This window comes from Rhinatrema bivittatum, chromosome 1 (genome assembly GCF_901001135.1).
Source record: "Rhinatrema bivittatum chromosome 1, aRhiBiv1.1, whole genome shotgun sequence".
NCBI lineage: Eukaryota > Metazoa > Chordata > Amphibia > Gymnophiona > Rhinatrematidae > Rhinatrema > Rhinatrema bivittatum.
The window spans coordinates 281,574,105-281,601,882 of record NC_042615.1 but is presented as its reverse complement, the minus strand read 5'-3'; the positions used below and the strand labels follow the sequence as shown (position 1 = coordinate 281,601,882).

Here is a 27,778-nt window from a genome sequence, read left to right as displayed (position 1 = left end):
TGACTATGGCGATCCTCCAGCTTGTAAATGATGCAATGTAATGTAACACTCTGCGTGCATCACAGAGCTGCCCATCAATGGCAGCGGTGAAGTTCCCTGACCTGTAATTCCAGGGCTTAACTTTTTTTCCTTCCTTCAAATGATGCTTTTTCTGATTATTAAGAGACTGTGAAAAGAAAAAGAGGGGAACATTTAAACAGAGAAGGGGAAGGAACCGAGCACAGCAATGGGAGCTGGGAGTTAGAAGAGGGGAAGAGAAACGCAGACGCTCCTGCCAATATTATAATTATAATCAAGGATCCCCCAACAGGGTACATCATGAGGAACCAGCACAGCGGAAGGGGTGTCATGGTCTCTGTTACCCAGATTCAATTGCCACTGCGATTTTACCTACACTACTGCATGCAGATATACAGAGTTGGCTGTGTGCCTGTTCATAGTGCAGATGTTAGAAACAGCTGCCATCTGTTATGCATTGCCCTAAGTTTTGCTATGGCTGATATTTGATAGAGCTCTATTAATACACCTGAAGCCATGGTTTTAAGCATTCCTGTTTGCATAAGATAATAAATGTACAAAATCAGTTCAAAACCAAGCCAAGCCATTCCTTCTTCGTGTTTGTTTTCATTTCTCTCTTTGCGGAGGTTAAAACACGTAGAAACAGGGGCACAGGTTTTGCTCTGGATACTGTTCTAAAAGTGCAATTGCATGGCCACATTCACTAAGGTAAGTCGGAACTTGTTCGTATGCTTTCTACATTTATTTTCATTTGACTCCACTGTTATATCTCTGATATGGGCCATTCTAGATCTGCAAGACTTCTGCAGTATTTCTCTGTAAGATTTCCAAGCAGTCCATGTTATTTTCTGATCCTTAGTAATGTTCTTTATTGATGGTCCTTCCCGAGGTAAGTCTTAATCTGCGCATATGTGACCTAGGGTGCTGCTTCCTGGGAATCCTTAGGGTGCTGCCAAAAATGGGGAGGGAACATATCTGTGTTCTGCAAAAAGAAAATAAAACGTCAGTTTGATGGACAGCATGTACCACTAACTAAGCATCTTCTGAGGTTCTGCCTCGCTTTTCTCTTCCCTCTCCAACCCCCCCCCCATCACTCAGTCCAAGCTGCACAGGTTGGCCCCTTTCCCCAAGCAAATGAAAGGAAAAACATAAAGCAGATTGTGACCATCTCCCTGTCAATCACATAAACAACAAGAAATAGGTTATTTTATCTTCTCATGTCTGATAGTGATTTGTACTTCTAGTGCAATAGACTGAGTTAATTATTGGCAGGGACGGAAACTTTCAAAGGATCACACGGGTGCGCATTGACCTAAGTGCGTCATGCCCAGGGACATGGCTATTTTATTACATACACTCACATATGTGCATATGTTATAAAATAGCACGGGCACTCATATGTGTGCACCCTATTTTTACAGCTGGGCGCACAGCTGCACACATCCGGGTATGAGCCGCGGAAGTTGAGGAGTTTTATAACTGGCGCGCACCCACACCACGACCAGTTTCACCAGTTCATCCACCAGTCTGCTCAGCGCAGGGCCAGGTCCTCCAAACACCCCTGGTTTAATAGCCCACACTCCCCCCAGTTACTCCAGACCTTTCAAACCCCTCGGAAACGTCTGTTTGTTTGTTTATTAAAGATACACCTCCACCATAGCAGAAGTAACTGGACCTGGGCGTGCACACTTCCCTTGGCCCCAGCCAAGAACGCCCGTGCCCCGCTCATGCCCCTTTTGGAACTGGAGTGAGATATTCACGCCTCAAGAGATGTGCGTGCATGCAGGTGGCTTTTAAAATCTGCTGGGCATGTGCACATGTACTACATGCGCGTACATCTCCCGATTCTGGTGCATGCTGGGCTTTTAAACTTTACCTCTTAGGATTTAATACTGTGAATCATTTGTTTTTATTGCTTATGACATATTGGTACTTGTTGGAAGATAAAAGGTTGCCTCCATCTCTTGGCCTGGCAGGAAGATTCATTCCTATCTGGAAACCTGAGGAGTTTTGCTTTGAAAGCATGTGCCTTATTTACTATTACTATTCTGGCTGACAAATAAATACTTATTTCCAAAGGAAGGAGACCTAAAGATCCAATACAAGATCGAGAAGAAATTAAACTCAAGAACACTCCTGAAGCTTTGCATTTTAAAGTAATAGTTTATTTTTAATGCTGTATTTCTGTTACATTTTCTGAATATAATAGCTTTTGTTCCTGCTTGCCAGGTCTTCTACTGACCACAGGCCTGGACGAAAATCAAAATGCCTTTTGCTGTCAACTCATGTCTAAGTTGGGTCACCTCATCTGCCATTATCTTGCTGCAGTGCCCCATAGCTCAGGCTCTCACTTACAACAGCAGGACGACAGGCAAAGACAAATAATTTAGTTGTTACAATTCTCATTTTTCTACCGATTTTGTTCCCATTTCTCCCATTTTGTAATGCCCCCCTCCCCCTTAGACAGCATACCCAGGCAACACCAGATCTCGACGGGTTGAAGGCTGGAAGGATATCTGCTTCGAGACATATTCTCATGGTTGGGCTTGTGCTAGCAAGAGTTACTGCAGTAGTAGCAGCAGTTATTGCTCCTCCCTCTCCAGAGCCAAAATGCATCACCTTCATGATGCACTCAAGAACCTTCCAACCTTGTTGGACAAAAGACTCAAATCCTAGTCTCTTGGCATGGAGAACTATGGCTGAGCCATGAAATGCAGCCTTTTGGTCTGATATTTACTTAATTTAGGAAGAAAAGTATGGGGTAGATTTTCAAAACAGTGTGTGGGCGTACATGTGCACGTGCTACCCGGCGCACACACATGTAAGCCAGATTTTATAACTTGTGTGCGCTGAGCCACACTGCCTTCCACCGTTCCCTACCCCCCCCCCCCCACCCCACCTTCCCTTCCCTCCCCCGCCCTTTCCCCCTACCTTTTTTTTATTTTTCCTTTTGTTGTAAAACTTACTTCAGCCCTGGGGCTGAAGTAAGTTGTGCACACCGGCCAACTGCCGGTGCGCGATCTCTGGTACAGCAGCAAATGGCCGCTGTGCCGGGAGCCTCTGACCCCGCCCCACCCCCGGACTACCCCGCCCCCATCCCTGCCCCTTTTTGCAAGCCCTGGGACTTACATGCGTCCCGGGGCTTTATGCGCATCACCGTGCCTTTTAAAAATAGGCCAGGCGCGCGTAACCTTTTGAAAATCTGGCCCTATGTGTTTAAAGTTTTTGCAAGCTCATCCTATTTTTCCACTCCCAACTTTTATAGATGAACATTTTAAAATGAACACGTGTGCACCCATACATGCGCGTATTGACATGGAAGTAAAGGTACGCTGGAACGTTAAATTGAGCGCGCATTTATGTGCGTATGTTTTAAAATACACCAACTGCATGTAAGTATGCTCCTAATTTTAAGAGGTTACTGAAGCACAGCTAGCGTGCATGTCTTCCATAGGACTTTGTCGGTTTTTACGCATGTATGTAGGTGGATTTTAAAACATGCTTGCATGAGGGACAACCCAGTTTTTCCCATTAATCCACCAATTTGCCCAGTTAATATCGAGGTCTTCCAGACCCCTCTGGTTCTTCATCCTGCACAATCCCCAATTAACCCAGATCCATCACCCTGACCTGTAAGCCATAAATCCTGAGATATACAGACTTGCTCCTCATCTGGAGCAGCAGTAAAGTTACGTGGATAACAAGCCAATGCGTGCCAGAGTCTCTGGTTTCAAAATACAGAATTATGCACGTAACTGTTGGCCCCACCCTAGAATGTCAATACAATGCCCATTCTCCGCCCTTGCCCCACCCTCTTAATTTTGATGCACACACTGATTTATACGCACATACTTTGTGGCTTTTAAAAATCTGACATACAAGAAATGGAATATAGCAGAAAGCAGATCTAGAAATAGGGCCAAGGAATTAATACAGCCAAGAAACTGGCATGTTAATATTTCAAGCAACTTAGTGATACATTTTTAATTGGAACCAAGATCTGTAATTTTACATTCTTCATACATTTACTGTCTATTAACATAAGAATTGTCTATTAACATAAGGATTGCCCATCAAGCACAGTATACTGTCTCCAACAGTGGCTAATCCAGGTCATAAGTGCCAGGCAAGATCCTGAGGTACTTGTGACCTCAACTTATGCTTATTTCTTAATCCAAACGGCTAGGGGAAATCTAAACCATGAATTATGAAACAAGAACAAAATCTCTCACCTGAAACCTTGATTCTCTATTGGTCTTGTTAGAACTCTTTCCTTCCACGTTTAGGGCCTGATTCATTTTCCCATAGACATAGAATGGGAGAAATATCTTAGTGAATCAGGCCCTTAGATTGAAAAGATAAAAGTATCCTCCTCAGGAAGCTGAACATATCAAGGTGGGGTGCAAACTTATCGACGCCGTGATTGCTGTGCTCTTTTTCTGTTGAATACGCACTTGTAGCATGGGAACAATCTTCCTACGCAAGGAAGCTTGACACAGTATTAAATATTAGCTTTCATTATGTGACCGGATGCCTTATGTCTAGCAGAATCAATACTCAATATGCCCTTGCCAATATTGCTTCGCCCTAGCCAAGCTGAACACATAAGGGCCCAAGTTATTTGTAGTATAGCAAAGCCAACCTGAGATGACTGTAATCTTGAGTTTGTGAAGTTACTTGAAAAGACTCTAGAACCAGAGGCAGTGGCACACCTTTTAGGTTGTTGGGGGGAGGGATATCAAACAAATCAATCAAGATCTGCCCCTTGTTCTGCCAAAGCTCACACCGCCAATTTATTATTTTTATTTTACAGTTAGTCATTCTTTCTTATGTGCATTCTTCATGAAAATCATAGATTATAATTATTCATTCCCAGACTAACACAATACAATGATGCTAAAATACTAGACATAGTGATAAAGGAGAAAATGACAAAAACATCATTGCTAATAAATGGGTCAGTACTTAGTGACTATTCTGTACTATGTATAGAAAGAGAGAAGATTATTAAGAGACCAATAAAATGTGGCCTAAAGATACAGAAATAGTCCTAGTTGTATGGGTACTACTTGCCTGATTACAAAGAACTCCCAAGCTCACCTCGATATGTTACACTCTACAAGCTTCAGAAAGAAGTTGTCAGGCATAATGCAAGGCATGCACTCATGCAAACACATGCACACCTTCAATAAGGAAGCAGAGCAGGATGTTTCCCCATACATTTCACCATAAAAAAAAAAATCAATATTCTGATTCTGGTGTCATTGAAATAACAGTAACATAAGCTCCCTCCACTACCAGACACTTTGTGAATAATACAAAATCCTGCAAAAAAAAAAGAAAAACATTCAGAACATATTTAGCTAACTTTCTATACCTTAGCAACACTAACTCACAGGACTCCAGCAGCAATAACCAGACCTTTGAAGAGGCAGCACTGCAAATATTATATTGGACCTTACAACACTAGTACACCTCCTGTTGGGAAAACACAATGAACAAGACTGCTACAGATCCCTACACACTAGCAGAATACCTCAACTTGGTTACACTTACAGAACACAGAAAGACCTTTACCAAATACAGAATAGTTGACCACAAATTACAAATGTGCAGAGAAACACTGAAATTGAAACACCAAGAAGCCAGACTCTGAATACAGTTCAAACTAGTAAAACAGAAACAAAAATGCATTTCCTCCTATACTTAAGACAAGCCCCCATCAAAATTCTTGTGGGGAGTGAGGAGCGTTATGTTGAGCTGCTGAGCTTCCATTATTGTTCTTGTGGAGAATATGGAGTGTTTTGTTAGAACATAAGATATGCCATACTGGGTCAGACCAATGGTTCATCAAGCCCAGTGTCCTGTTTCCAACAGTGGCCAATCCAAGTCATAAGTACCTGGCAAGTACTTAAACATCAATCAAGACACAAAGAGAGGGAAAAGAATCACAATCCAATCACAAAACCATCAAAATTTCCTTAAAACGCAAATGACAATATCATAAAGACAGCTCTCAAATTTTAATCTGCAGCCTCTCGCCGCACAATGGGCTGCAAGCTGTATTCAGCCTTCAGAGCAATGTGATGTTTCAATCATTTATTGTCATTTGCCAAAAACATTTTTCTTTAAATTTTTATTCCCAAAAATTTTTTTTAAAGAACGTTTTGTTTAAACTTCCAAAAATTTTTAGTTCCCACATTTAAACTACCCAAAGTTTGTTTCAAAAATTCCCACACCAAGAATGTTGAAAAAAGAGAGAATACTTAGCCCAATTAATGAAAGCATTTAAACCGAGCCAAAAATAGCTTTTTCATCGTAATTCATAACTTTCCCGACATGATTCATGTCGGGAAAGTTATGAATCACGATGGTGGGATGATAACATTTGCCTATATTGTGGTGGAGTGTTATAGGGCCTTCATGTTTCAGGATTCTTGCCTCCTTAATGAATCCACAGACAAAAGGCTTGGTCCCTGTGTTTACCCACAAACTATCAAACCTTTCTCTATGAATAACCTGGAGCTAAATTTGATCTTTTCTCTGCTCTACTCTCCCCGGAGCCTAGGTAGTGTTAGGGGGCAGGTCTCTTTGTTTTGTAAGAACGCCTACATTCACAGCTACAACAATAGAAGGCGAGTCTCACTGGTCAGGTCACCAGATTATAGAGGAACTCTTGATTAGCCCTAGTGGCTCTGTTTAGAGCTGTACTTAAGACACTCTGTCCTCCAGAAGTCACATGAACAGTGGAGAATTAACTGTCTATGAATACATAAGAGCATAAGAAATTGCCATGCTGGGTCAGACCAAGGGTCCATCAAGCCCAGTATCCTGTTTCCAACAGAGGCCAAAACAGGCCACAAGAACCTGGCAATTACCCAAACACTAAGAAGATCCCATGCTACTGATGCAATTAATAGCAGTGGCTATTCCCTAAGTAAACTTGGTTAATAGCCGTTAATGAACTTCTCCTCCAAGAACTTATCCAAACCTTTTTTGAACCCAGCTACACTAACTGCACTAACCACATCCTCTGGCAACAAATTCCAAAGCTTTATTGTGCATTGAGTGAAAAAGAATTTTCTCCAATTAGTCTTAAATGTGCTACTTGCTAACTTCATGGAATGCCCCCTAGTCCTTCTATTATTCAAAAGTGTAAATAACCGAGTCACATTTACTCGTTCAAGACCTCTCATGATCTTAAAGACCTCTATCATATTCCCCCTCAGCCGTCTCTTCTCCAAGCTGAACAGCCCTAATCTCTTCAGCCTTTCCTCATAGGGGAGCTGTTCCATCCCCTTTATCATTTTGGTTGCCCTTCTCTGTACCTTCTCCATCGCAACTATATCTTTTTTGAGATGCGGCGACCAGAACTGTACACAGTATTCAAGGTGCGGTCTCACCATGGAGCGATACAGAGGCATTATGACATTTTCCATTTTATTAACCATTCCCTTCCTAATAATTCCTAACATTCTGTTTGCTTTTTTGACTGCTGCAGCACACTGAGCCGACGATTTTAAAGTATTATCCACTATGATGCCTAGATCTTTTTCCTGGGTGGTATCTCCTAAAATGGAACCTAACATCGTGTAACTACAGCAAGGGTTATTTTTCCCTATATGCAACACCTTGCACTTGTCCACATTAAATTTCATCTGCCATTTGGATGCCCAATCTTCCAAGGTCCTCCTGTAATGTATCACAGTCTGCTTGTGATTTAACTACTCTGAACAATTTTGTATCATCTGCAGATTTGATTACCTCACTCGTCGTATTCCTTTCCAGATCATTTATATATATATTGAAAAGCACTGGTCCAAGTACAGATCCCTGAGGCACTCCACTGTTTACCCTATTCCACTGAGAAAATTGACCATTTAATCCTACTCTTTGTTTCCTGTCTTTTAACCAGTTTGTAATCCATGAAAGGACATCGCCTCCTATCCCATGACTTTTTAGTTTTCATACAAGCCTCTCATGAGGGACTTTGTCAAACGCCTTCTGAAAATCCAAATACACTACGTCTGCCGGTTCACCTTTATCCACATTTTTATTAACCCCTTCAAAAAAATGAAGCAGATTTGTTAGGCAAGACTTCCCTTGGGTAAATCCGTGTTGACTGTGTTCCATTAAATCATGTCTTTCTATATGCTCTAAGATTTTGTGCTTGAGAATAGTTTCCACTATTTTTCCCGGCACTGAAGTTAGGCTCACTGATCTATAGTTACCCGGATCGCCCCTGGAGCCTTTTTTAAATATTGGGGTTACATTGGCCACCCTCCAGTCTTCAGGTACAATGGATGATTTTAATGATAGGTTACAAATTTTAACTAATAGATCAGAAATTTCATTTTTGAGTTCCTTCAGTACCCTAGGCTGCATACCATCCGGTCCAGGTGATTTGCTACTCTTTAGTTTGTCAATCTGGCCTACTACATCTTCCAGGTTCACAGTGATTTCGTTCGTCTGACTCATCACCCCTGAAAACCATCTCTGGAACTGGTATCTCCCCAACATCCTTATTAGTAAACATGGAAGCAAAGAATTCATTTAGTCTTTCTGCAATGGCCTTATCTTCCCTAAGAGCCCCTTTAACCCCTCGGTCATCTAATGGTCCAACCTTTCTAAACTGGTATTGCATTAGGTGCACAGCAGAGCCTTTTCTGTTTCTATCACATTGTGCTTAGTTGGATATGAGTGGGAAATGTTCAGAACTTTCTGAGGTGAAGGGGAGCCAAGACAGCCACAGAAAGTTTGCAGATATGCAATTATTATTTTCATGGTGAAGAAGAAATTATGCATTTGGGAAACCATTGTATTTCCCCCTACCCTTATTTGCAGCTACAGATGCAATATTGAGTTGTTTCCTGCATGTCAGTGGGTTATTCAAGATAGAATTCTTCTGTTCGATTTAATGCTACCTACATCAAATTACAAGGTAAAAATGCTCATATAGACATGATTGTAAGGTTGTAAGACTGTTCGCATTTCAGCATCCTGTGAAACAGGCTGCATAGTGCAGTGCTTCACCATAGAAAGGGCAATTATAGGTGGGGTCAGGAAGTCCCCTGCTTCGAAGCGACGTGCAGAGGCCACCGACTTACTGTCATGGCACTGGGGCTTCCTCTTCCGGTTTGCATCCGTGCCGGCATTCTTCGGTAGCAATAGGCGAGCTACGCCCTTCTGGGTTGCATTTGCGCTGGCACGCTTCGGAGTCTTCATGCGTTAGCGAGTTTAGAGTGCCATTGTGCATTATATCACAGCTACGTTGCTTAATGTGGGGACGCCTTATGCCTAAGATTACTAGTCCAGCCCACTACCAGTTTTTGGCATTCTGCTAGAAACTCTCCTAGAAGAAGGTCTGCAGAAGAAAAGTTGCAGATCAAATGTTTCGGAGCTCACTTATTCCACATTTTAAGATCTAAGTTCTCCTTCCACTCACCACTGTCATACAATGTCATCTGATGTCGTTCTGTGTATATATTCTGCCACTCATTCATCTCGCTCACCAGAAAAACAACCATAAGTGAAAAATTTGGCCAAGACTATCAAATGCCTCGTCCAGGGGTAATACTTGGCGGGGCCAGGAGATCCCCCTGCCTCGGCGCAACGCACAAAGGCCACTGACTCATGACCTACATTTACAGCTTTGGCACGTCTTGCCCTGTTAGCAATAGGCGAGCTCAAGACTACGTTCTTCTGGCTTGCATTCGCTCTGGCATCCTGTGAAGCCTGGCACATTTACAGTACCATCAGGGAATGCATCACAGCTAAGAACACCCCAGCTCCAGATCGATCAAAGGTCCCAACCCTATGCCCAAAAGGGGACAGTCTGTTTTGCTTCAGTGCGATAAAACCCCCAATAAACCATTATCAGTTTTTGAGAAACCCTAACAATGTCTAAGTCTCTACCCTTAACCGGTTGCATAGATAATATCCAAGTATACTTCGATGCGTAAGGAGCCAATGGTTTGGTGTTATGTTGAAGAAGCTTGGTGCGCATCCTGCTGACCAGACCACTGGACAATGGGTTGCTCAACCAGGAACTTCACAGCTATCTCCCCATTGTAGTCTCCCCATTGTAGTCAGCACACGCATCTAAGGTGATGTGCTTGGTCACTGACGGGGGTGTTTTGGTATGGCAATGCATGGTGATCCGGTCAGCAAATGAGCAGGCTTCCGGGAGCCCTAGCATTGGAGTTGCAGAGGGATTTCGTGTTCTACGTGTGCATGTACATTGTGGCACGAGCCAGGATGAGCGCTGGAAAGGAACCCAGACAGCTGTGCTTCTTCAGAACCGTAGGGCATGCGAGATGTGGCGATTTTTCTTGGTGTTCTTTATTGCGATAACAGGTTCCAAAGGGTCTCTTTATTAGCCGCATAGTACACACCAAACAGCAGTGACCATCCAAGAACTTGGCACTTTCGCACCTTGCTACCCGCTCAAAGCTGGAAATGGGCTGTGCAGAGCTCTCATTACCACTTCGGCCCAGGGACATGTCTTTGAGGGGCTGGATGTGTGGCAGACTGCCCAGGATCTCTCTGGTGAAAACGGTCATAAGGGGTATTCGTGGCAAGCAAGACCCTGTTCGAGGGGCACAAGGCCTTCTGGCCACCCCTGGCGCTTGGGCCATGGGTGCTAAGGTCAGGCCCGGGGATTGGGCCTGATGAATAAATGGCTGGACATGTCTGTGAGGGGGCCCTGGAGGGTCTTGCTGTGTGGCAGACTGCCCAGGATCCTTCTGGTGAAGGCGGTCATAGCAGGAACATCCCTTGACGCTTGGATTGTCGGAGAGGAATGGACAATAGAACAGACGATCAAATGGCTGGGTCAAGGAGACATGTGTTGGCATCTGCTCTGGCCCATGCCACAATCGAGAGGAATGAGCCCAACAACGCCTGACCTTATCATCATTCACTTTGGTGGCAACGATTTAAATAACGGCGTCAGCATGAATCACGGAAGACCAGAGCTGCCTTTGCCTCATCATTGCTGTCCTCAAGAATCCGCTGGCCAGAAGCCATACCTCGACAGAGCATTAAATGCACTGGGGTGGGGAAGGTACCCTGCCAAGTTCAATTGGCAGGTAGCCAAAGCCATAAAACGCCAGGGTGGTGATCACTGGCGACATGATATTTATCAATTGCAACAAGAATGGGTGGACAGTCATTGCGCAGAATTATATGCCCTGGACGGAGTACGCTTGTTGAACTTGGGAAACGATCTGTTCCTGCAAGCTATGCAGAGGCTGTTCACCCATCCGATGCAGTAGCCATAGCCATTATTTGCGGAGAGCCCGTCACATGCGGGCAGAAGGCACTTCCATGTCTGCTCATGCCGGGTCCCTTTGGCGGCGGCGGTGACCAAGTCCAGGAGAGCATTTGTAAATGCAGAGGCATTAGAAGTAAGGTGGGAGGTGCCAATATATATATTGGAGGCTTAAGGGCCTTCACTCATTGCCACCAATGATCAATGTTGGGCACAGGCACAACCTCAACGGATATAGGGCTGGTACGAGGGGAGGGACTCTGGTGAGACTTGCTTTGTAGCGACCGGTCCAAGATCCCCTCTGGCAGATGGGCTTTGGCAGGGAGCTTGCTTTGTGGCTACCCAAGCCGGGGAGTCCATCCGTTGCTTGGCATTCATGGCACCTGTTCCGGGGGCCCGCTAGGGGCGGGGCCCCATGGCTCTGCATGGGCGGAGATTAATGTATCGGCACCTGCCCAGCCGCAGTTTCTGTAAACGTTATAGACCAGATTCGGTGCCTGATTAGGATCCCTTGTTAGGGATTCTATTAAATGACTGCTGTCTTTGCATCCAAATTATGTGTTGTGTTTTCCTTGTGTGCAATGGGTGAGTCCAGCAGGGCTGGGGTGTTGGTAGATTAGAGCCCAAGGGTGTCCGGGCTGTCCGATTAATGGGTGGCCCCCCAGCACGGATGTGCGGGCACTGCAGATAACTGGATGTCCAAAGCACCCTTGCAAGAGGCCACCCCCCGCCGCACTGATGGCTTGCCTCCTATCAGAGATGGGAAGGTTCCAACACCCTTCCCCCTCCACGTGGTGCTCAGAATGGCGCCACTATCATGCTGCCGGCACCGCAGGGTGCTGTGGCACAGTGGCACCACCTTTGACATCGCGCTTGGCTGATTGGCCCGGTGTTGGGAGCGGCAACGTCATCAGGATGTGCTCCGACACCGGGGCACCCGATTGGCCGGGGCAGCATGTGACATGACATCAGGGGGGGGGGAGGGGGGGCTGGCAGGAACTTGAAATCCCGCCGGCTCCCTGTGGTCCAGCCTCTTCCTCCTAGGCCCCGACCAAAGCTGTTTCCCCACCCATTCCCCCCCCCCCCCCCCCACCTGTTAGATAGCTGGGTTTACACCTATCTGTTAACTTGTCATGGCAGCGGCGACCGAGTCCAGGAGAGCATTTGTAAATGCAGAGGCGTTAGAAGTAAGCTGGGAGGTGCCAATATGTACGTGAGAGGTCTAAGGGCCTTCACTGGTTGCCACCGATGATCAATGTCGGGCCTGAGCGCAGCCTCGATGGATCTAATAATTTCCCCCTACAAATGTTTTTCTGATGTTTTTCTGATATCCTGGTATGAATGCCTTTTTGCCTGCTGATTTGGTACTGTGCACTAACTTGTATATAGTTTCTGTTATAGTTCAATCCCATAGCATATACACATAGCATTTACTCATTGATGTTTGTATTTCTTGTAAGGGCTCCTCCCAAATATTATTTATATGTTGCCTAGTTTACTATGTTATCTGTTATTTGTAAGGGCTCTGCCCAATGGTTTTCTGTTCACTGTAAACCGATGCGATGTGCGAACGGTCATCGGTATAAAAGAAACGTTAAATAAATAAATAAATAAATAAATAAATCTAGGGTTGATACGAGAGGATGAGCTCCGGCAAGGCTTGCTTTGTGGCTGCCCGAGCCAGGAGCCCATCCGTTGCTTGGCAGTCACGGCGCCTGTTCCCGGGCCCCGCTAGGGGTGGGACCCTGTGGCTCAGCAAGGGCGGAGATTAAAGGATTGGCACCTGCCCAGCCGCAATTTCTATAAACGTTATGGAACGGACTCAGCGCCTGATTAGACTCCCATGTTAGGGATTCTAATAAACGGCTGTGGCCTTTGCATCTAAATTATGTGTTGTGTTTTTCCTTGTGTGCAACGGATGAGTCCAGCAGGGCTGGGGTGGGGCAGATTAGATCCCGAGGGTGTCCGGGCTGCCCGGTTACTAAGATACCAGGAACTTGAAAATGAGATCTCCTTTTCTGCTCAGAACATCTATCAGTGTGATCAATTATCTACTTATGGGTGTTATCAAATATTAATAATATTATTGCATTTCCAGTTTTAAAACTTTCGTCTAGTCCAAGCAGCTGAAATAGAAACCACAGAATTTGTCCTGATGGAGTATGGGTGTTTGTTTACATTTTTTTTTTCAATACGAGATGTTTCTTTAAGTAAATATACCTATAAATGCAAAAGCCTAACTGCTTTCCTTTTTCAGTATTTCCTGCTCCAGTTTTCCTAACAGGCTTTTGTACACTAAATTGGCTACTTCCCTTTCGCCTTTTCACCAGAATAAATAGGCTGATGTCAGACACCTCTGCTCAGCATAATGGCATTGAAGTTGACAGGAAACAAACACCATTACTGTATTTAGAAATAAGCACTTTCTTTCCATGTTTGACAACTTGACTTCCCAAGGGCCCATGAAAAATATTAAATTACAAAATGAGAATCTATGGGGGCTTTGATGTTAGGTTTAACTATTTGCTGTTAATTCTGCCTTTCTGTCTGTCTCTAGATTGAACCTCTCCTCTTCCCCTCCAATCATTCATACAGTGACTACAGAGAGGCAGTGACAGGTTTCTGTCCATTTCTCTCTCTGGGTTAATTCTGGGGTAATTAGATTGAATTCTTCCTAGATTGGATTACATTAGGCTACATTTCGTACTCCAGTCCTTGACTTGCAGTTCCCTGGGGAGATACTGGCGCCTCCTGCTTCAATCAGACACTTCTAACTGCTGGAAACACTCCCAGACACCCAAATGATCACCCACATCTGGAGCACTGGCATACTCGGAGCATGTTGCTGCAATATATGTATTTCTGTGTCTACACATGTGCACTCCAATGTGCATATATGTTTTTTTATGTTCATGCATGTGTGTGTCTGGCATATGTCACATTGTCTGTTTGCTGTGTATGTCTTATAAGTGTAATTGTTTGTGCATGTTGCATGTTTATGCTTGACTGCACATTTCTGTTTCTGTTGTGCTGTGTATTTTTATCTCCTGCTCCATGTTACATACAGTAGATTTATTGTGTGCATGTATATATGAATGTAACCAGTTGCTTGTGATTATTTTACCTAGACAGTGTACTTACTGCTTTCCTGTTTAGACAATTACATGTGATTGGCTATTTCAGACAGGGAAATCTAACTTTTTCCTACTTGAAAATGTTTTGATTCAGGGCAGACAATTTCCCTTGTTTTATTCTTTCCAAAACTAGCCTTATAGGGTTGCCAACTTTTCCATAGACCAGGACTGATCACTGGAGAAATGGAGGGGAAGAGATAGTGGTTTACATGCTCATTTCCATAAATTGTAATACATTTACATAAATGTTAAATCCTGCCTTTGAACTACCTTCCAGCCTCTTAGAGCAATGAAGGAGATCCCCTGCCATTCAGTTGCTCCCCTCCATGGGGCAGGCTGCTATAGATCCCTACACAGAAATTACAAACTAACAGAATACCTCACCTCAGTCAGATATGCAGACAGACCCTCGCTAAATGCAGAATAAAGAGCCCATAAAGTATAAATACAAACGTGCAGACAAAATCTAAACTGGAAACTGCAACAAGCTGGATTGAATGCAGTGCAATTGAAAAACAGAAACATCACCATTCCTCATAATACAACAATAAAAGCAAGAAATAGAAATCATCAATCTTAATAATAAAACCATACAAATAAACTGAAAAAATATTTCAAAACAGCCGATGAATAGAACGTCCAATAATCAAAATTTATATAAAATGTTTTAAAATTTCCCCAAACACCTATAAAGTATTTCAAAACAGCTGACACATCAAGTAACACACAGTAATTAAAACTAAGGATTTTAAAAAATCCCCTGCTCTCCCTAACTGGGAACGTTTGATTTCCAATCACCGTGAGATTGTTGTGGATTTTTGGAGAAGGCTTGTGTGTGTGTGTGTGTGTGTGGGGGGGGGGGGGAGTCTCCTTTTTCTTATAACACACCCATTCATTCTCTCACACACTCCGTCACTCATAAACACCAGGCTTCCTTCGTTACACACACTCACACATGCTCCCTTCCTCACACACTCTCTCTTGCACATACTTTCTTCCACACACTCTTCCACATGCTCCGTGTCAGAAGGGGTACAATGTACAAAGTCTGGGAGAGAGGCATTGATGCACTCATCAAGGGGCTGGGTTCCAGCACTGCATGCCATCACAGTAATGGCATGAGCCCTCCTTAGTCCCTATGCAACTCCTGCCTCAACTGGCCAGTCCTGTCACACAGGGAGGCAGCCCACATGACCAGCCATACTCCCTGTACTGCCTGGGCACAGGGCAGCCCAGCAACAGGTCTCAGGAAAGCAGGGCGATAGTAGGTAGGAAAGTGGGAGACCGAGATCGTGTAGGGAAGAGGGAGACCGGTTTCAGGGCTGGGGATGCTGGGAAGGCAGAAGGAAATAGAGGGGATGCTGGTCAGAGGGGGGGGTGTCACATTCAGTACACTCATTTTTGTTTAACATTAGGTAATTCCAACTTGCTAAGGGGCAAGTTGCCTTTTACTTTCTTTACAAAAAATGACTGTTTATCTAGCTGAATTGTCTGGCTTCAGCTGCCACAGTAGCAGTCGGAGAAGAGATAATAGCTAGCCAGCAGAGGGAGGAGTGCCAGCAGAGCAAGTAGAACAAAAAAACATGTTGGGGAGGGTCTGTCAGCCCGTAGTAATGTGAGGCTAAAGCAGCCACCAAAGTGATACCAGAGGGAGAGAGAGGAAAGCACAGCCTACAGTGAGTAGCAAAGAGACAGCCACCGGCAGAGCAATTTCACAGACAGCCTCAGTGAGGTGGGAAGAAGAGGCTGCAGTTCTCGTGGGTTGAACCATGGGTGACGAGGCAGCTAAGGTGGCAGGCAGTGTAGGTCCCGGCCAGGAAGGGGAAGGACAGCGGCAGGGGGTGGGGCAGCATTACCGATGAAGCTGCCGGAAGCAGAGGCAGTGAGAGGTAGCCGTGGAGCCAGCTCCTGCGTGCAGGCACAGATTTTGCACGCCTCTCCCTCCGGCTCCTCCCTCTGTGGCTGCGTCAGCTGCCTGAGACAAAGAACAGGCAGCTGATTGGAGGACTGAAGCTAGACCAGCTCTGATTGGGTGTGTGCAGCCAGCACAATTCAGACGCTGTCCTGGGGCCATGCAAGCAGCTTAGACTGGACACTCACTGTACAGTTAGCTTGAAAACCGGGCAATCTGGTCCATATTTGGGCAGTTGGCCACCCTATAACCATAAGACTGAAAGGTTTTTTTTGGGGTTTTTTTTTTTTGCTAAACAGATGTACTAAAAGGTGACCATGGGACCTTTAAAGAACTGTTTTCTAGTTTGTCAAGGATCTACTTTAAGGAGTTTGGCTGTGGTGGTGGAGATGATGGGCTGGGGGAGGAGCGAGGGTGTGAGAGTACAGCTCTACATCTCATAGGGTTTTTTGTTTACCTTTTCTAAGTGAAGCTGAGAGAAATTTGTTACTGAAAAATGTGTCTGTTGTCTTTTCATTTGGACACTGTATTGCGAGTGGCATAAGCATGAGCCCCTCTTGCTATGGTGCAATTGACGCAACCTCACAGACAGACTCCCCTAAAATCTGCACTTCTGGCAGGTGAATGAGTGTTTACGTGGGCCAGGCTATGACAAGGTCCAGAAGTCTGTGAGTATGGTCAGATCTGAAGGGCAGGCTAAAGCTGAGACTATGGTGGAGGCTGAAGCTGAAAACTGTGACAGAGGCCGAAGCTGAAGACTATGGCGGAGGCTGAAGCTGGAGCAAGGCTGAAGCAAGGTGACCTGTTGCTGAGGCAAAGAAGGAAGGTCAGGAAAGCCTTTTTAGGGCAAAAAATCAAGGTGTCATCTAAGGGTACTGCGGGCCCATTTAAAAGAGCTCACTTTGGGAACGCGCGCACCTGGGGGGAAGTCCAGAGGCAATGATCCTGGTGGCGTCCTGCCGTAGCGAGGCCCGCCAATCCTGGGGTGAGTGCAGCTGCTCGCGGGTTGTCTGTGAATGGCAAACATAACACTCTGCTTTAGTCATTGATTCTTCTTGTTGCACTCTACCTTCAAAATAGCTACATATCCAGCCCATATCATGATGGCTAGATGTGTAATACATTGAAACTTTCATAAACCAAAAATAAAGAAAATAATTTTAATAAAATGGTGCAGAAGCGCCACTGAAATTTCCCATCGTACCTTCCATGTCTAAGCACTAACTACAGCTGGATCTTGGGTTTAATCTAATCTAATCTTTGATTTGTTTCAAACCTTTCTACAATACTATATTGAAAGTATATTCCATCATTATACAAAATTCACCATAATAACAAAAAACTTGTTATAAAATACAATAAAACACCAAAAGCCCTGCCAAGACAATAGGTCATAGATCCTTTGAAGGCTCACTTCAAAGCAGCTCTTAAGATTGCAGAGCTCTCAAGTTCACACAGATCAGTAATTGGCTCTGTCCTTCTTTTGTCCCTCAATGCATAGGTACTAGGGATGAGCATTAAATTTATAAGAATGTGCAAAACGCATTGAATAAGGCCAAGGTTTCATTTGGGGGGCCCCAAAATGAATTGAGGGCCTCCCGACTGAAACAAACCTTATTAGTTTCATTTGTTTAAAATGAATGCATCAGGCCTAGGCTAGGTCCTCGCCAAGGGCATAGGCTAAGGCCCAAAGCAGGGACTGCAGCCAACACCTGAGCATGACCCTGGTGCCTTGGCCTAGGCCCAAAGCTGAAGCCCTGAATTGGGCATAGGCTGATGCCCAAAGCAGGGCCCAAAGTCTAGTTCTGAGCCCTCTGAAAAATTTCACTTCCCTGATCGCTCGAGTATCCAAAGAAACTGGCAGTATTGGTCCTGAGGCCAGGCCCTTGACCTGGAACCAGGCCCAACACTGGGCCCCAGTCTGGAGGCCGGGTCCCAATGCCTGGGACTCAGTCTAGGCCAGAGCCTGGGCCCAAGCTAGATGCCACAGCCAGGCCTGGGTCTCAATGCTGGGGCCTCAATCAGGACACAGGCCCAATGCTGGGATTTGACCCAGAGGCTAGGTTGCAACACCTGCGCCTCAGCCTAGGCCAGGGCCCAGTCCTAGGCCCAACACTGTGACTCGGCTTGGTGGCGAGTTCCCAATGTTAGGGCCTCGGCCCGGAAGCTGCATCCAGACTTTGAGGCCTTGGCCCGGATCCAGGCCCAATGCTGGGGCTTTGCCTAGAGGCCGGCTCCTGATGCCTGGAACTAAGCCTAGGGTCAGTCCCAGGCTCGGAACCAAAGCCTTGTAGCAGCGACGAATGTGTCATCTTCTTTCTTCTTTCTTCATAAATTGACACCATCCGCTGGGGTTATGCCAGAAATAATTAACTCCAGCATTGCCATATAACGCTATACATCAAAATGTTGCCACCAGCTTGGGTGAATACACCAGAGTTAATTAACTCCAGCTTGACCCCAGCAGACAGTGTCAGTTTACAAAGTAAGAAGAAAGAAGAGGATGCTGTCGGAGCTGCAAGGCCTGGGCTCAGGGCCTAGGCCTGACCTAAGTTGAAATCCAGACATTGAGATCTGGCCTCTGGGCCAGGCTCCAGTGTCGGGTCTGGGTCCAGGCCAAGGCCCTGGCTTGGACCCAGCCTCTGGGCTGGGCCATGGTGTTGGGAAGGCCGAGGCCCAGGCATCGAGACCTGGCCTCCAGGTCAGGTCCTAGAGTTGGGCCTGGGCCTGGTCCTCGATCTAGGTGGAGGCCCATGTGTTGGGACTCAGCCTCCGGGCTGGGGCCCCAGCGTCGGGTCCGGGTCAAGGCCCTGGCATCGGGACCTGGCCTTTGGGCTAAGCTGCATCATTGGGCCTGGTCCCGGGCTTTGGCCTAGGTCAAGGCCTAGGCATCGGAACCCAGCCTCTGGGCCAGGCTTTGGCATTGGGCCTGAGCTCAGGCTCCGGCTGAGGCCGAGGCTTCAGCCATGCATAGGCCAATCCGAGGTTGCAGTGACCTACCATGTCTTCGGCCTACGGAAGGATGAGGCTTTGGCTGGACCTAGACCTTGCTCAAGGATTCCTATGGGGCCAGGTAAGTGGGGGCTGGTGGGATCCTGGTCCCAGCATTATTCCTGGTGGGAATGGGGGGCCTTAGGAGGCCCTATTTTCTTTTTTTGGTTCATTTTTGGGGTTGATTGTTTTTTTTATTGTTTGATTCATTTTTTTTTCACACAAATGAAATGAATCAAAACATTCCATGAAGTGAAATTCATGGGGAAAAAACTGTCCGAAAATGAAACAAAAAAAAAATAATTTTTTTTATCCCTGCACACACCTAGTAGGTACCGGGAGTCCAACAGGTCCAAGGGTAAAGAATCTGAGGTAGAAATCGAGGCTATACTTCCAACTTGGGAGTATAAGGATTAGCCAATGTGTATTATAAAGGCCCCCACACCCTGAATATTTAAGTGTGTACAACAGCGAATACAAGTAATGAAAGCTGTTTATACCGCCTTTTCTGCAACACCATTGAAACTGAGTGGTGTTCACAAAGGGAGTTATATAAGGCAACGACAAATTACAGGGCTTTCAAGCTTCTGCATTGGCACTAACAGCAACAATTAATTTATTTAAAGGTGCTTATAAACTCAGTGAGAAATTTTATTTTTTCAGACTTATGTCACATATGTCCAAAAGAGAATTTTCTAAAAAGAAAAGGTGATGTACAACGTAGCTCAGGAGTAAAAACCACCAACTTGCCTTCATTAGAATATTCAAAAGACGACAGAGCGAAAAGATAAAAAGGGGCAGAATAGACTGGGATTTTGGATTTTTGGGATTTGATTTACTTAAGTTCTCCATACCTAAATTGAAAATGAATTACATTTCAGGTACAATAGTATTTCCTGGCCCCAGAGGATTTACAATCTAAATTGTATCTGAGGCAATGGAAGGTGAAGTGGCAAACAGACAGAATTAAGGAAGTTATCAAGGCAAATGCACCTCAGAGGAGGAAGATTAACACCAGCAAAGTATAGTCAGGAAATAGGTGGCACAAAACCCTAATTCCTTCTCCCTCACATTTCCCTCCATTAGTATAAAATTATTCTGAAGCTATAAGAAAAGGGTATAGACTTGGCTGTTAATCACTGTGTAAATATCTTTAGCATTCAGATAAAGAATTCTGCAGTTCAGCCTGCACATAATTAGACAGTAAAAATTATTACTTTTTTTTGGTGTACATAGCACTTAAATTATATTTATTGATTTTTCAAACACTAATTTCAAAATCACCTTAGTGCTAAAGAGAGAAATTTAAAAGTTGTAAGTTAATTAAGGAAAAAGTAATCAGTACAGAGGAAATCTTTCACTTATATAGGAGCAAAGATGTCACTTTTATAGCTTTTACTAACCATTCTGTACATGGTATCTTTAATAAAATGAACTACAAAAATGAAAGAATGTATTAATAATAATTAAAAGGGGACATAATATAGAATATTACAATAATTTCAGGAAGTATGTTTTTGTTTTGTTTTTTTTGCAAAAATATGGTATGTTATACGAACATAATAACATAGTGAATAACGACAGAAAAAGACCAAAATGGCCCAAGCAGTCTGCCCAGCAACGACCTGTCCACCTCAGGCAGATGCACACACAAATTCCCTTATGAAACCCCCACAACAGTTGCCCCTACACCATATCCTTCGCCTCTCAAGTAGTACCATTGCCTTGTTGGGTTGTAAGTGCCGCTGCCATGTGGGTTACCCCCATGCCTTCTGTTTGTTACTGCTGCTCCATGCAGAACTAATATGAGAGAGAAAAGAGACAGAATACACAGATTTTTTCAAAGGCTTATTTAATTAATTACCAATTTGCTAACATATAAAACTTTTCCACTCTAAATCTCCCACTCTTCGTATTAGCCTATAACAAGTAAGTTTTGAAAAGCTAAAATTAAAATGTTTAACTTGATTAGCAAGAAGAATAAATATGCTGAAATCGTCTGTTCAGTGTGCTGCGGCAGTCAAAAAAGCAAACAGCATGTTGGGAATTATTAGGAAGGGAACGGTGAACAAAACGGAAAATGTCATAATGCCTCTGTATCGCTCCATGGTGAGACCGCACCTTGAATACTGTGTACAATTCTGGTCGCCGCATCTCAAAAAAGATATAATTGCGATGGAGAAGGTACAGAGAAGGGCTACCAAAATGATAAAGGGAATGGAACAGCTCCCCTATGAGGAAAGACTAAAGAGGTTAGGACTTTTCAGCTTGGAGAAGAGACGGCTGAGAGGGGATATGATAGAGGTGTTTAAAATCATGAGAGGTCTAGAACGGGTAGATGTGAATCAGTTATTTACTCTTTTGGATAATAGAAAGACTAGGGGAGCACTCCATGAAGTTAGCATGGGGCACATTTAAAACTAATCGGAGAAAGTTCTTTTTTACTCAACGCACAATTAAACTCTGGAACTTGTTGCCAGAGGATGTGGTTAGTGCAGTTAGTATAGCTGTGTTTAAAAAAGGATTGGATAAGTTCTTGGAGGAGAAGTCCATTACCTACTATTTGTAGTGCTGTACAGAGACACATAAGAAAGTTCCTGCTCCTTGAAGCTTACAATTTAGTCAAGCCAGACTGACAAGACATACAGACAAAAGCAAATGAGAGGCTTTGAGTTAAAACAGTGATTGGAAAGAATTAAATCATGTGAGTTATAGGTGGGTTTAATTGAGGAAGGACCATATTTAAGGGAATGAAATTGCAAGGAAGGAGGCCTCTTCGGAGCCTATATAAGTGTGACCCTTTTTTGGAGGATTTTACTGTTTCCTGACTGTACACAAAATAATTTATTTCTGGGTCTGTCTCCACAGACACCCTTTCCGTTAGCTGAATGGGTTCTTTCTGTGGAGGGGATGTTGGGAATCCCGGCCACGGTCCGTCACAGCTGTGTCCCCCTACCTCCACCGGCAGGCGCCAGCAACAGCCCTCCTTCGCGGCACTCCGGTGCAGGCTGCTCCGGGACCTGGTCACGGTATCCTCCCCACGAGGGAGACGCCGTCGGCTTCCTCCTGGGCTCCGGCCCCTTAGGCACGCGCGAGCAGCCAAGCCGGCTTCTTAAAGGGGCCGCGGCGGGAAACCTCGGTCCGGCCCCCAACTCTGACATCATCAGCTGGGGCTATTTAAACCCAGTTCCTGCATCCATTCCTTGCCTTGGCAACAGGTCAGCTCCTTGAGAGTAGCTAGTTGCTTGTTCCTGTGTTCCAGCCTCCATTCCTGTGTTCCTGCTTGTTCCAGTTCCTGAGTTCCTGCTCCCGTGGTTCCGCTCCTTCTGCTTCCTGCCTTTGGTTTGTCTCCTCGGTTCTGACTTCGGCCTGATATCCTGATTCTTCTGTCTTCTGCCTGTCCTGACCTTTAGCGTTTTCTCCGGCTCCTGCTTGTCTTCTGCCTGTCCTGACCTTTAGCGTTTTCTCCGGCTCCTGCTTGTCTTCTGCCTGCCCCAACTTCTGGCCTGGTTTCTCGTGCTGCACCGCTGCTGCCTGCCTCGACTCCTGGACTGTCTTCGTTTGTCTGGACTTCCACCAGCCTCGACCCGGACTGCCTACTGGACTTCCCTCCGCCAGGAGACCTCCGCCTAAATCCTGCCGGCCCCGGCACCCAAGGGCTCAACCTGAGGGGAACGAGGGCTGGTATAGGTGAAGCTCCTGTCAGGTCTCCTGGTCCTGCGCCGCCTCCTGGCTATGAGAACCACTAGAGGGCCTCCCCTCTGTGGATACACCAGCTCTCGAGCCGGCTCAAGGGTCCACAGCACTAACAGGGGAAGGCTGACCTTTCTTGGCCCAGGCGTTGGTGTGAATTTCCCTTCAGTGTGTGTGTAGTGCAATGTCTGTCTCTTTCTGTGATGCTGTGCTTCAGTGACCAGACAGGATATGGTACTGGGAGTTCAAAATAAATTTGACTTCAGTTCTTCAGAAATAAAATCAATTTCTAATCATCAATTAACTGTAAAATTACAGCTGTGCTTCTTACACTAGTTTCTGTCTGTTATCTCTTTCTCTTTGTAGATGTCCTTTCTCTCAGGTTCCTGGGATGAGGCTTATCACTCTTATGCCGAATGCATAAACTGTCTCAGTGGGCCAGGGGAAATGACTCAGGGGATCTCCTATATCTCAGCCAAACTCCTACCTGAGTCGTTCTGTCTTCTCTTCCCAACCTGTGTCTGTGGGCTGGAGATCCAGTGCTGTGTCCCAAGTTCCTTATACTTTTCTCCAATCTCCTGATAAATGTGGCCTCTCTGGAGGAAAGGTCTGATGTTAGAAATTGCATCCCAGCTCTTACAGCACTAGCTCCAAAAGTGGGAAAAACTCTCCAATCCAAAAATCTCCTCTGGAGTGAACACTGTCATTGCAGCTCTTGCCCTCACTTGAACAGGGGCTCGCAGGTCATCAGTTCCCTGGCCTCCAGATTTAGGAGAAGGCCATTACCAGGAAGGACCCAGGTTTCACCTCCAGTCAAAATCCAAAAATAGAAAAATTCTTAACAGAGTTTCTCTTCAAAAAGGAAGCAGATCCTCACAGGCAGATAGTGCACTGTCAAAAATCTCCTCTATAAAGAAAATACCAATTCTGGGTTTTAGGCCCTAACGCAGCAGAGTAATCAAAATTAGCTCCTCACTCTTGAAAGGTTAACTCAAACTGACCACACTCTCTAAGGGCCTGACAACCCCCCCCCCCCCCTTTCTGGACAGAGATCAAATTACCTAAGACAAACTCAGAGGGAGTTGCTAAAGGGAATGATCTGTCACTGTACTATCTAACTGCAAGGCAGGATTCTAGAGCCATCTAGTGGACATCTGGGGGTCTCTACATAAGAAAATAGCTAATAGGATAGCTAGGATCTAGAAGAGAATGGTTATTTGGGGGTCACTTGAGGACAGGGACCACTTAATCTAATTGGTTAAAAGTTGCAAGAAATCAAGACGATACCCAGGAAACAATCATGTTCTTATGTCAATGATTACTGTAAATTAACCAAATGACTATCATGCAGTATATTTGGGTAAAGAAAATCTAGATCTAAGCCTTGGCTACTGAGATATCTATCATCTGTAGGTTGCTCCAGGAACAAGCCACCTAATGTCTGGAGAGATAAGTCCAGGCAACCAATGGTGAAAACAGTTGGGTGTCTTCTGCCTATGTCAACAGCCTTCCCCTCAGGTTGAGCTTTCAAGTGCTGGTGGCTGGCGAGCTATAAGGAACAAAGGTAGCCCCTGATATAAACAAAAAGCCAGAAGCTTGGATCAGAGTGGGATGCTGGAGCACACTAGGAAACCAGGAACACAAAGAAGATCAAGGAGGAAGTCTAAGTCATAAACCGGAGATGAAGAACTCTTCTGGATTCAGATAACAAGGATGGAACCAGAGTATGAGGACCAGGCAGTAGGGCCAAGCTCTGGCAACTCACTGAGGAGAAAACAGTATAAATGCATGCCAAAGAAAGAAATAAGATGGCCACTGAGGAGGGAAGTGAGGGACACAGAGCTGGGAGGACTGGATAAACAGTTCAGGTAGCTCTCAGTGCTACCTGCAGGCCAGAGGTGAAGTTGGCAATGGATCCTCATAGCTACTATTGTCATGGTTTAATGCTCACAAGAACTCCTAAATCCCGTCATGAACTCTTCATATTACTTGAAATCAGGTCCAGTGGAAGGGTGTCCAGCTGCCCTAGGCGGTGAAGTCATTATTACTTTCTCTCTCTCTCTACCCCCGCCCCAAATCACACACAACCTACCTCCACCTATGTTTGTGTTACATTCGCCGCCCGCAGCAGCCCCACGGTGCAGCCCTCTCACCTTTCTAAGCAACTTCTAGGCTATAGCTCCCCGTCGCTTGCGGCAGTGGACCGCTGGCTCTGACCTCAGGCTCCCGCCAGCGCCTCTGGCCCTGCTCCACTTCCTGGGACTTCCAGCCAGGATGCCACCATCCTTCGGGCCTCTCCGCAGGGTTCGAGGAGAGACGCTGCCAGCAGCGCTGCACCCCTCCCTAGGCACATGCACATCAGTAAACCTTTTAAAGGGCCCATGGTGGGAACCTGGCCACAGACCCGGATGCTAACGTCAGATCCTTCAGCGTATAAATGCTCAGGCATCGCACTGAAGCGTGGCCTTTGCAACAGGTCTCCTTGGTTCCCTGTTTGGTTCTGAGTACTCGTTGCCTCCATGCTTCCTTGATCCTTGTTCCAGTTTGTCTCCAAGTTCCTGTCTCCTCGTTGTCTCGTCTGTCCATTGATTTGACCTCCTGGTGCTGACTTCTGCTAAGTCTGACCTCGCCTGCCTTCTACAAGCCTGACCTCTGCTATGTCTGACCTTGCCTGCCTTCTCCAAGCCTGACCTCTGCTACGCCTGACCACGCCTGCCTTCTCCGTGCCCTGACTATTGCTATGGATGACTAAGCTATAGACTCCTTTGTCTCCACAGTTTGCATACAAGATCTCCTCCACCTCGCCTCTCCCGTCCACTTTCTGTGCCATAAACGGCCACCTAGTATGCCTAATGAGCTCGCTGGCCCTGCTTGAAATGTAGCATTTGGTTATGAATCCAGCTGTTTGGATATGGCATTGTAAGGCAGGCAAAAGACTCCAGGGATGATTCTGAATGTTACCACCAAGAAGGACACCAAAGAAATACCCAAAGGGCCTGCCAGTGACCAAAGGAAACTATCAAGTTGGAGATGACACAGACAACTACTACCATAGCAAATGACATTCTGGAAGCAGTGATGAAGGAGATGAGGACACTTGCTGACTACTAGGTGTGTGCAGCAGGAAAAAAATAATTTAATTTCAAAATTCATTTAATAAAGTCCCTAATTCATTTCTTTAGTTTCAAATTGAAAAAAAAATCTTTGGTTTTTAGTTTGATTCATTTTCATTTGCCATAAAGTCAATGGGGGAGCACTACAGGTAATTTACAGCCTATTCTGGGCTCCAGAATAGGGGTTTCTAATCAATTGTCTTAAAATTTATGGGAAGAAACCAATAGAAGGAAGAAAGAACTCCAAGGTGCATAGAAAGATGGAGGAGACTGGATATTGGCACCAAAAGTGTCATGAATAGCTTATGACTCCGTAAAGGGGCAAAGGGGTACCAGCATTGGCAGGATTTCACCAGGTCACTGTGAGAGAAATATAGAAGCAGAAAAAGTGGGAAGAATACCCCAAGGAATCAGTAAGAGTGACATGAGCTCTTGATGGCATCTCAAGTGGCACTGGCAAACTGGCACCCAAAGTGGCATTAATGCATAAGTGTTGGCAAGTTAAATGTAAGAGATTGATAAGACAGGCTAAGAAAGAATTTGAAAAAAAGTTGGCTGTAGAGGCAAAAACTCACAATAAAAATATATCTGAAGCAGAAAGCCTGCAAGGGTGTCAGTTGGACCGTTAGATGATCGAGGGGTTAAAGGGGCACTTAGAGAAGACAAGGCCATCGCAGAAAGATTAAACGATTTCTTTGCTTCGGTGTTTACTGAAGAGGATGTTGGGGAGATACCCGTACCGGAGAAGGTTTTCATGGGTAATGATTCAGATGGACTGAACCAAATCTCAGTGAACCTAGAAGATGTGGTAGGCCTGATTGAAAAACTGAAGAGTAGTAAATCACCTGGACTGGATGGTATACACCCCAGGGCCCTGAAGGAACTAAAAAATGAAATTTCAGACCTATTACTAAAAATTTGTAACCTATCATAAAATCATCCATTGTACCTGAAGACTGGAGGGTGGCTAATGTAACTCCAATATTTAAAAAGGGCTCCAGGGGCAATCTGGGAAATTACAGACCAGTTAGCCTGACTTCAGTGCTAGGAAAAATAGTAGAAAGTGTTCTAAATATCAAAATCACAGAACATATAGAAAGAAATGGTTTAATGGAACAAAGTCAGCATGGCTTTACCCAAGGCAAGTCTTGCCTCACAAATCTGCTTCACTTTTTTGAAGGAGTTAATAAACATGTAGATAAAGGTGAACCGGTAGATGTAGTGTATTTGGATTTTCAGAAGGCGTTTGACAAAGTTCCTCATGAGAGACTTCTAGGAAAAGTAAAAAGTCATGGGATAGGTGGCGATGTCCTTTCATGGATTACAAACTGGCTAAAAATCAGGAAACAGTGAGTAGGATTAAATGGACAATTTTCTCAGTGGAAGGGAGTGGGCAGTGGAGTGCCTCAAGGATCTGTATTGGGACCCGTACTTTTCAATATATTTATAAATGATTTGGAAACAAATACGACGAGTGAGGTAATCAAATCTGCAGATGATACAAAATTGTTCAGAGTAGTTAAATCACAAGCAGATTGTGATAAAATGCAGGAAGACTTTGTGAGACTGGAAAACTGGGCATCCAAATGGCAGATAAAATTTAATGTGGATAAGTGCAAGGTGATGCATATAGGGAAAAATAACC

The 27,778-nt window shown here is 45.1% G+C and overlaps 1 long non-coding RNA gene across 1 annotated transcript; it reads right to left on the bottom strand.

Annotated features, from left to right (window-relative positions):
- Positions 1-604: 604 nt before the first annotated feature.
- Positions 605-16,370, bottom strand: LOC115080525. The gene is made up of 2 exons (XR_003853590.1): positions 16,281-16,370; positions 605-1,000 (listed from the first exon to the last, which is right to left on the bottom strand). It is a non-coding gene; the product is annotated as an uncharacterized LOC115080525 (long non-coding RNA).
- Between the last annotated feature and the right edge of the window lie 11,408 nt (positions 16,371-27,778).